This window comes from Bison bison, unplaced genomic scaffold (assembly GCF_000754665.1).
Source record: "Bison bison bison isolate TAMUID 2011002044 unplaced genomic scaffold, Bison_UMD1.0 scf7180017864376, whole genome shotgun sequence".
NCBI lineage: Eukaryota > Metazoa > Chordata > Mammalia > Artiodactyla > Bovidae > Bison > Bison bison.
This window is the reverse complement of record NW_011494948.1, coordinates 414245-423384: the sequence shown is the minus strand read 5'-3', so window position 1 is coordinate 423384 and position 9140 is coordinate 414245. Positions and strand designations below refer to the sequence as shown.

The 9140-nt window shown below is 39.8% G+C and overlaps 1 protein-coding gene across 4 annotated transcripts in view; it reads right to left on the bottom strand.

Moving 5' to 3' along the window:
• The window catches only part of KDM4C (lysine (K)-specific demethylase 4C), a 411252-nt gene that overhangs the window by 397235 nt on the left and 4877 nt on the right, over positions 1-9140 (bottom strand). The gene's annotated exons all lie outside the window — the stretch shown is intronic.

Here is a 9140-nt window from a genome sequence, read left to right as displayed (position 1 = left end):
GCAGTGCAGGAAAGTGTCATCAGATTTTATGATTCAATTTGTCAAAGGTACAGAGAAGACAAAGAAAAGGAAAAAAATCAGTAAATATATTCAATAAATGCAGACTTGGTACTAAATACTCTTTTAGAAGAAAGCAAAAAATTAAATTCTTTCAATAGGAAAGTACATGATAAACTGATCACAAGACAAAGAAAGTATCATTGTAGCATTAAATTTATCTTAAGAATTTAGAAAATGTTAATTTTAAGTGACCAATGTTTTCTTTACTGTTGGACTCTCCTTACAAACCTATTTTTAATTTGAAGCCAAAGTAATCTCTTATCAGCATATCAATAAAACCTTTAAACATGGAACGAAAGTGCTTTAAAATTTCTAAGGAGAAAAACCATTTTTAAAACATAGAAACTTGACCTTCTATCTGATTATGAGAGATCTGTGACATGAAAAAGGCTAAACAGAAATTCTGAGCAATTTTCAACACATATGAATTAAGGGAAAAACCTTAATTCTCTGTTAATTCCAATTTTTAGGAAAATTACACTAAAATTTGGGTCCTGACAAACCCCCAAAATTAGGCGATCAATGCCAACCAATATTTCTGCTTGAAAGGGGAAAAAAGGATTGTTCTCCTATGAGTAAGAAGAATTTAGAAACTTGATGTACTTTCTAAATCTCTATTATTATGCAGCAGGGTGACAAGGATTGACAAGCATAACTGTTTAAGAGATTTCAATAGTTTCTAAAACTTGTATTTCATATGATTGTGAGCTCTAACTAAAAGCTGACTAGGCTTGGATTGTCTTCCTCGGGGAACTTAGGGAAGAGGGGCCACTTGAGAGGAAGGGCCAGAGGTGCCCAGGACCCACACACCTGCTGTGGCTTCTTGGCGCCCTCTGCAGGCCAGCAGGTCAGCCAGCCCCTCACCACCCTCCACAATGCCCCAGCCCAGATCCCAGAGCCTGGTTGACACACAGGGTAAAACACATGTTGCTGCCAACTCTTCAGTGAAGCCCGAGTAATCTTTACATCTGAGACTGCCTATGAAAAGGACTCATCGGACGCCATGTAAATTACTCTTACGTTCTTAGTTTCAAATATTAAAATGAAAGTCAAATTTTAAACTCTTGTGAGAACATATCTATATGCAAGCTTTTGAAAATATATTCATATGCAAACTTTGAAATTATAGTCCGTAAGATTCACAATCACATAAGCCACACGCAATATCAGCTATACTGGGGGTGGGAGGAGAACAGTTTGGAAAACATCAGAAACAGTAGCCTGATGGTCCTTGCTTGTTTCATTTGTTAATGAGCGAAAGAAACACTACTGTAAAGAGTTATGGTAATCTGCACATTTTGGAGCAACTCCCATCTGAAAGATCAACCGCTATGGAGAAGGATTTGCTAGATAGTCATCCTACACGCCAGGTTTGGCACAGTACCTTGCCCAGATATTTATCAATCATTTATTCTCTTAATCTTGATACCAGTACAGGGCTGCCTTGACATGCAAATGCATCTAAAAATATTTCCCATGTGTCTTAGATGAGTTTAATTTTCAAGATAACAAATCTTTAAATTATAATAAACACAATCATGATACAAGCACAAAGAAAAAAATCATAATCTGCTACCCAATGCTTCTTACTGATTATAAAATATGGCTTAATAAATAAGGCCAAACCTTCATTAATGTTCACAAAAAAAGAACTTCAGCTGGGCCACCTTTGGTTGTTGGACTCATAATTTTTGTTGTTTAACAGCAAAACAAATGTCTCCATGTACCCAGTCTTTCTCCATTTGCCTGGTCTTTCAGGGGAGGCAGTCTATCTGCTTCTCAACAGTATGAGACCGAGAACTATGCTCACTGACAACTCTTAAAATACAACTGTCTTATTAAAATGAACCTTTAAAAGGAAAAATCAAAAAAGCCCTGCATTTTTTGGTTCTTTACTGTGCTTTTTACATACAGTATCTCATTTCCATTCTTTAAAGTTTTCTGTGAAATTGTGAGACTAAGGCTCAGAAATAAAAATCCCGATCCTAAAACCCAACAGCAAGTAGGTACAATGATTGCACATTTAGTCTACCCCAGACTCAGACCTGAAACATAACTGATGTCTTTACTCAGCTCTCCTGCTACCACAAAAACAAACAAACAAAGCCCACTAAATTAAGAATAAATTTGCAACACCAAGCCCAGATGTTTTCACAGAATTATGCTCAATTTTTAAGAAACATAACCCAATGTTACTTAAACTGTTCCTGATCGCAATGCAGGGGGTGGGGGGGACAAGCTTTAAAATCCTTAAGACACAAGGCTAAAATGGGTAATTTTGTTGTTTAATGGCTAAATCATGTCCAACTCTTTGCCACTGCATGGGCTGCAACACGCCAGACTTCCCTGTCCTTCACTATCTCCCAGAGTTTGCTCAAACTCATGTCCATTGACTTAGGGATGCTATCCAACCCTCTCATCCTCTGCCGCCCTCTTCTCCTTTTGCCTTCCATCTTTCCCAGCACCAGGGTCTTTCCCAATGAGTCAGCTCTTCACATCAGGTGGCCAAAGTGTTGGATATTCAGCTTCAGCATCAGTTCTTCCAATGAATATTCAGGGTTGATTTCCTTTAGGACTAACTGGTCTGATCTCCTTGAAGTCCAAGGGACGCTCAAGAGCCTTCTCCAGCAACAAAATTCAAAAGCATCAATTCTTACACAAGAGAAGGCACCACAATGAGAACCCTGAGCACCTCAGTCAGAGAACAGCCCCACTTGTCAAAACTAGAGAAAAGTCTGAGCAGCAACAAAGACCAGTGCAGCCATAAATAAAGAAATAAAATTAATTTTTAAAAATGTTCTGTAAAATCTGACTCTTTTATATATATACATATTATAAAGCTATGACAATTAAAACATTGATGTGGGACTTCCCTGGTGGTCCAGTGGTTAAGAATCTGCCTTGTAATGGAGGGGACACAAGTTTAATCCCTGCTCCGGGAATTAAGATCCCACATGCCAAAGGGTAATTAAGCCTGCAAGCCACATCTAGAGTTCATGCACCACAAGGAAAGATCCTGCATGATGTAACTAAGACCCAACACAGTCAAACAAATAAGTTTTTTTTTTTTAAACGGAGGTAATGGCACATAAATAGATCATTGTATAAGAACCTAAATGACTTTCAATACTGCACTGGTTAAATAAATTATCATATATACAATTATCATTATACAATGCAATATTGTATAATCATTCTGAAAAAGAAGCTCTATACATATTCATAGAAGGAGAAAAGGTGGAAGTAGTGACAGATTTCTTCTTCTTGGGCTCTAAAATCATCACAGATGGTGACTGTAGCCATGAAATCAGAAGACAATTGCTTCTTAGCAGGAAAGCCATGACAAACCCAGACAGTGTGTTGAAACGCAGAAACATTACTCTGCCAACAAAGGTCCATATAGTCAAGGCTGTGGTATTCCCAGTGGTCACGTACGTTTGTGAGAGCTGGACCATAAAGACAGAACACCAAAGAATTGATGTCTTCGAACTGCGGAGCTGGAGAAGACTTCTAAGAGTCCCTTGGACAGCAAGGAGATCAAACCAGTAAATCTTAAAGGAAATCAACACTGAATACTCTCACTGGAAGGACTGATGCTAAAGCTGAAGCTCCAGTATTTTGGTCATCTGATGCCAACAGCCAACTCACTGGAAAAGTTCCTGATGCTGGGAAAGATTGAGGGCAGAAGGACAAGAGGGCATCAGAGGATGAGATGGCTGGATGGAATCACCAATGCAATGGACATGAACTTGGGCAAACTTCAGGAGATGGTGAGGAACAGGGAGGCCTGGTGTGCTGCAGTCTATGGGGTCCCAAAGAGTCGGACACAACTGAGCAACTTCACTTTCACTTTTCACTTTCATGCATTGGAGAAGGAAATGGCAACCCACTCCAGTGTTCTTGCCTGGAGAAACCCAGGGACGGGGGAGCCTGGTGGGCTGCTGTCTATGGGGTTGCACGGAGTCAGACACGACTGAAGCGACTTAGCAGCAGCAGCAGGCAACTGAACAATAACATATGCATTCATGTTTTTAAAATCTCTCCCAAGGGGATGGATAGGGGAAATTAGATGAAAATAGTCAAAAGGTACAAGTTTTCAGTTACAAGATAAATAAGTACTAGGGATATTACATACAACATGATAAAGATAATTAACACTGATATACATTCTATAAGAAAGTTGATAAGAGAGTAAATCCTAAGAGTCACACCACAGGGAAAATTCTTTTTCTATCTCTTTAATGTTGTATCAATATGAAATGACGGATGTTCACTAAACTTACAGTTGTAATTGTTTCATGATGTATGTTAAGTCAAATCATTATGCTGTACACCTTAAATTTATACAGTGCTCTATGTCAATCATATCTTAATAAAACCAGGTGGGAGGGGATGGTCACATCCAAGGTACACAGTTAAATGAAAAGAAAAATAAGTATAGATACTACCATTTGTATTAAAAGATATACATATGCATATATGCTTGTATTATTTAGTCGCTAAGTTGTGTCTGACTCTCTGTAACCCCATGGACTGTAACCCACCAGGTCCTCTGTCCATGGGATTTCCCAGGCAAGAATACTGTAGCGGGTTGCCAAGCCCTCCTCCAGGGGATCTTCCTGACCCAGGGATCGAACCTGCATCTCCTTCGTCTTCTGCACTGCAGGTAGATCCTTTATCTACTGAGCCGTGGCTTCCCAGGTTGTATAGAATATAATGTTGTATAGAATATCTTATCTATATTTATATCTATAGATCGATCTATATATATAGAATATCTATATATGGTTGTATAGAGTATCTTATAAAGAATATATAGACTATGTCTAAAAAGCCCTAAAAGAAACAGTTTTAATGATGGTTAACCAAAAAAAGAAACTGCCTATCTGATGGCCAAAGGTGAGAATATGTACATTTTACCCATTTATACCTTCTTAATTTTATACACTGTTGTATATCTTGCATTAGATTATTATTAAACTAATAAATATTTCTTTAGACATGAGTATAAATAATAATTTTAAATAAAAAAACAAATAAAGTTATCAAAAAGGCATGAAAAATGAATTTCCCTATCTCAGAGCCTGATTCTTCCTGCTAAATGAGAGCTGCCTGAATGTTGTAGGCTGACAGTTCTCAGTAAAGTGACCAAATTTTAGATAAGGCTTCCTTTTGAAAATTAAATAAAAGCAAAATGAATGAGATATGCTACCAGCAGGGGAAAAAAAATAAGCCTCAACAGTACCAGTCAAAGGGATGCTTGTGACCTTGCTGAGTACCTGATGGACTCCCTAAACAGAATCAAAGCAATGAGACTGACGTCCAATCAGAGAAACAAAGGGATGTCCTCAGGACTAGAAGTTAAATGTCTAGTGGAAAAAAGGAGTTAAAAGATGGAGATAAAAAGAGAGCCAAAGTGAAGGAATTTGCTTTCTTCTTTAACATCCTTCAACAGGAAAAATGGATCTGCAGGAAGAATGTTCAGAAGTGAGTACTTCTAAGGGTCAAGAGAAGCCCAGCAGGTAGAAAATACCCCATCCAGATGATGCCTCCTTGCAACATCCACCTTCAGGACCTGCCTGTCATCAAATAATGTGTTTCCCACAGGCCAGACTTTCCAGAAAGAGCCCTGAAGAACAAAGAACATGTATGCCTTGGGTTTGAGTTCTGGTTCTTGTGAGTTTGATAAGGGAGTGACACTGAGGACTTTAGTCCTCCAATGCCTGACATACTCTGGATCACTGGGAAAAGTTCAGATTCCTGAACCTGCAATGCTGAAAATGAGAACAGGAATATGAAATCCCCCAAAAGTTCTGTCACAGCATAGAGTTCAGTTAAAATATCCCTGTGCTTGGCACTTAGGTTATTTCCAATATGTAGTTGGCAAAAGAGAGTGGAGATCAACATTTCATGGTGGGGCTAAACAGCACCAAGCCTTTTCCACACGGTTTTGAAAAGTGAGCAAACGAGAATCACAGCCCTAGGAATCAGCAGGAGTGATAAGCTGAATGCGACACGGGTGCCCAGCCAGGCTCCTTAATTCATACGTTCACAAATACTTACTGGTTTGCCTTGATCCCTGTGTTTTCGTTTCTGTAATCTTTTTTTGTTGGTTTGTGAGAAATTCAGAAAACAAAATTGATGAGCGGCCAGCCTTAAAACACACCTCTAATGAGCTCAGGGAAGCAGGGTGAAAGAGTGCTGGCTATTAGTGGCCCAGAAAAAACTCGGAAGAGAAGACCTAAATAAGTCAGGTGTAGATTGTTCTCAATCTGACCTTAAGCAACCCTCCTCTGAGAATGAGGGAGGCCAGAACGTCTAAGAAAAACTAGCTTTCAGCAATAGCTAATTTTAAATGTGCGGAGGGGGTTGGGAGGTCGTATTTAAAGCTATACTTCATCAGACAAGACGGAGAAAATACTTAATTGTGTTTAAAAGGTGGGGAGGGGCTAATGGAAATGAAGCATTTCCCTAGGATTGCCTTAAATTTCTGCTATTCAAACTGCAGTCAGCAGGCCTACCTGAGCTAGTAGATGGTATCTATCAGTCTTTTTATAACATGTGAAACAGAACAACAGAAAATATCAGAGTACAGTACAGGCGGCAAAGTACTGTTCTGTGGAATTCCTGTTTCAGTTTTACACGTGGGGAGGGGGTCAGGATGCGTAAAACATATTTCCTACCGTGTGCCTGATTTTAATTTCCTGAATTTTGTCATGTATGTAAATACCATTAATTTGTATAACAAAGGTTTACTGAGCACCTGTACTATAATGCCTGTGAGACAACAAAGCGCTGGTGTGATATAAGTGAAATAAAAATACCTGGTCCCTGCCCTTGTAGAATTCTTTCAGTTTATAAACAAATTATCAAATAATTGCATAAATATAAAATTATATACTGCTAAATGTTATGGAAGGAAAAAGTTAAGTAAATTAAGATTGCTTGTCATTAGGGAAGCTGATTTAGATTGAGGAAGAGGTAGGGTGACTGGTCAGGATTGTCTAAGAAACTGCACTCAAGCAGACCAGAAAGATGTACTCGGAAAGGAAGCGGGAAGGAAAAATCTGCCTGGCAGAAAATGGCACAATCAGGGACTTCCCTGGTGGTGCAGCAGATAAGAATCTGCCTTGCAATGCAAGAGACATCAGTTCAATCCTAGTCTGGAAAGATTCCCCCATGCTGCAGGGCAACTAAGACTGCACCGCGACTACTGAAACCCGCGCGCCTACGAGAAGCCCCCCCAACGAGAAGCCCACACAACCACAACGAACAGAAGCCCCCACCCTCCGCAACCAGAGGAAGCCCACGTGCAGCAACACACACTCACCAGAGCCAAACTGCTTAATTAATTAAACCTTTAAAATAAGAAAATGGCACTTCCAGCAAAGGTCTGTATAGAATGGGGAAATGAAAAGCTAGTGGGTTGAAAGGCAGAACCATCTAAATAAGGCTTAGGGAGGAGCTTGGAGTATGAAGAGATAATGCAGGAATTTTAAATGTCCTGAGGGTCATTAGAATGATACAGTTTGCATTTTAAAAGATTACTGAGTAGAGAAGAGATATCAAGGGAGCTGGAGTGAATACAGAAATGGTACCAGATAGACCCTAGAAGATCTAAGCAGAAGTGACAAGGTTTGGTGATGGTACAAAAGCAAGGACTGAGGAAAAAAAAAAAAAGCAAGGAGTAAGCCATGAGGTGTCTGGGATAACTCTCAGGTTTCCCAAGTTAACTGCTAAAATGTGGTGAGAAGGATGAAAAACTCAGAGGAGCAGAGCTGAGAGAAAAGATCACTGATCACAGTTTGGCCTGTTGTTAACAAGTAGAGATGCCAAATTAACAACTAAAACTGGACAGAAATATACAAAAATAAAGTCATCAACAAAAGGGATTTGAGGATACATTATTCTGCTCCTTATTTTCCCACAGTAACTTATAATACAAACTAGAAGAATCTAGAATATATTTTACTTTAAAGACTCACAGAAATAGACTCATAGCCTTAGAAAACAAACTTATAAAGGTGAAAAGTGGAGCGGGGGCGGGGACGCAGAAACTAAGAGGTTCGGATTAACATACATGCACTATTATACATCAACTATCTAATCAACAAGGACTTAAGGGCCTCCCGGGTGGCACAGTGGTAAACAATCTGCCTGCCGATGCAGAAGACATAAGAGACATGGGTTCCATCCCTGGGTCAGGAAGTTCCACTCGAGTAGGAAATGCAACCCACTCCACTATTCTTGACTGGAGAATTCAATGGACAGAGGGGCCTGGTGGGCTACAGTACACAGAGTTGCAAAGAGTCGGACACAATGGAGCACATACGAATATGACTGTATAGCACACAGAACTCTACTCAACAGTCTGTAATAACCTACATGTGAAAATAATCTGAAAAAGAATAAATATATGTAACTGAATCACTTTGCTATACACCTGAAACTAGCACAACATTGTAAATCAAATATTTATTGTTGTTGTCAATCAGTAAGTCGTGCCCAACTCTTTGTGACCCCATGGACTCCAAGCACGCCAGGCCTCCCTGTCCCTCACTATCTCCCAGTGTTTGCCCAAGTTCATCCAATATAAAGCAAAAATTAAATTTAAAATGTTTTAAAGTTTATATGGAAGACCAATTCATAAAAACCACAGGAGTTGAAGCCACTGTATATCTGAAAACATAGAGCAACAACGTAACTTTTAAAGAGTCACATCCAAAATAATCCTCTTTCATGAATTAGTCAGTTCAGTCACTCAGTCGTGTCCAACTCTTTGCAACCCCATGAATCGCAGCACGCCAGGCCTCCCTGTCCATCACCAACTCCCGGAGTTCACTCAGACTCACGTCCATCCAGTCAGTATGCCATCCAGCCATCTCACCCTCTGTCGTCCCCTTCTCCTCCTGCCCCCAATCCCTCCCAGCAGCAGTCTTTTCCAATGAGTCAACTCTTTGCATGAGGTGACCAAAGTACTGAAGTTTCAGCTTTAGCATCATTCCTTCCAAAGAAATCCCAGGGCTGACCTCCTTCAGAATGGACTGGTTGGATCTCCTTGCAGTCCAAGGGACTCTCAA